Source organism: Trachymyrmex septentrionalis, unplaced genomic scaffold (assembly GCF_001594115.1).
Source record: "Trachymyrmex septentrionalis isolate Tsep2-gDNA-1 unplaced genomic scaffold, Tsep1.0 scaffold33, whole genome shotgun sequence".
Classification (NCBI taxonomy): domain Eukaryota; kingdom Metazoa; phylum Arthropoda; class Insecta; order Hymenoptera; family Formicidae; genus Trachymyrmex; species Trachymyrmex septentrionalis.
The window spans coordinates 257,398-259,207 of record NW_017305494.1 but is presented as its reverse complement, the minus strand read 5'-3'; positions in this window follow the sequence as shown (position 1 = coordinate 259,207).

Here is a 1,810-nt window from a genome sequence, read left to right as displayed (position 1 = left end):
CCTTTCCCTCCTTCCCTCTTTCCCTCCTTCTCCCTCTCTCTCTTTCTCTCCCCCCCCTCTCTCTCTCTTATATACAATTTCTTTCATCAAAAATTAATAAAAATGGTAATGTTCATAGCATCAAATAGTTCAATATCAAATATCAAATTATATAAATTATTAAGTTCAATATCAAATTATTCGAAAAAATGCAAAAATAAATTTCAGAAAGTATTCGAACAAAATATAAAAATTTGTTTGCACAGGTAATAAGTTAATATTATTATTATATAGTACATTAATATTATTATTATATAATATTTTTTTTATATTAATATAAAAAGTACTATTTTTTTATACTATTTATATTAGTTTCTGTTAACATTATCGATTCAAAATAGTTAAATATAAAAAAGATTAAATTTATCAATATTAGATTATATTTGCTCTAAGACTATCGAGCAAAGCTATAGTGATAAACAAGAGTTTACTAAATTAATTCATCATAAACGTCAATAAATAAAATTCTAAATATAGCTTATGCTAAATATATATGAGCAAAATGTTTATTTTTTTTTAGATTTTTTGATTATAAATTCAATATACTATGAAATATTAAAATTTATGTTTATATTTAAGTTACTTTTATTTAAATAAAATATACTGTCCTTTATACTGATGTTTGTTATATTACTAAATGTATTGTATGATATTAAATAATTTATTAAAAAACTTATAAAATTTTTGCAATTTTAAATTTTACTATTCTACAGTATATTCTAATCGGAAATTATGCAATTTTTCCCTAGGTTTTTATTGTGTTTTCTAGAAAAAATGGAATAATTCCGATTGGAATTCAAACATTTCATTAATAAGTACTTATCTTTTATGTCACACGCGTACAATACATTATATGTGTGCGATCTTCAAAACCAACATGGCGGCTCTCCTCCGCAAATGCGATTACGAGTGCGTTCCAAATTTCGCATGAAGCGCGTAGACTGCATAGAAAGATGTTCCGAATTAGCTATTGCGCGCTTGCTATGAATGCTATGAATTCGCCAGATTGTACTAACCGTACTGAATTCACTCCTCCCAACGGATTGATTGTTTCTCTTTCGACTTGAGGTAGTTGATGCATTTTATGCAGTGTATGCGTTTCATGCATAATTTAGAATGCACGATTCCAGCGATTGCACACCAAAAAAACGTTACAACAAAAAAAAATGGATCAAGAATTATTTGAATTCCCTGTATTAATTAAAGAAAAAAACGAAGTTGTGTTGATTTTATTTATTTAATAATAAGATAAAATAACAACGGTGTAAAGACTCTTTATGTATAAACAAAATAAACAAAATAAATGGCGAAAAAGAGTCGTCGCATAATATATATTTATAATTAAAGATAATAGTCATAGATACATAAAATAAAACGGCGTATATTAAAATATAAAACAAACAAGAAGGATTCTTGTCCCAGCACATCGAAAAGCAATGTTGTTTATAAAATTTTATGTAATGATTGTGACGCTTCTTACGTTGGACAGACGGGCAGGCAATTAAAAACCAGGATTGCCGAACATCGTAATCATATTAGACATAAAGCTTCTGCCCGCTCTGTCATCACCGATCATAGGTTGAGTCACAATCACGATTTTCAATGGGACAATGTTCTGATATTAGACGAGGAGCCTTCGTATAGAAAGCGTTTGATTTCGGAGATGCTACATATTAAAAAACAGAAGAACAGTCTTAATTTACAGACTGACACCGAGGGTCTTAATAAGGCATATCTGCCGATTATAAACAAAGTCTGACTTTCGATCCTG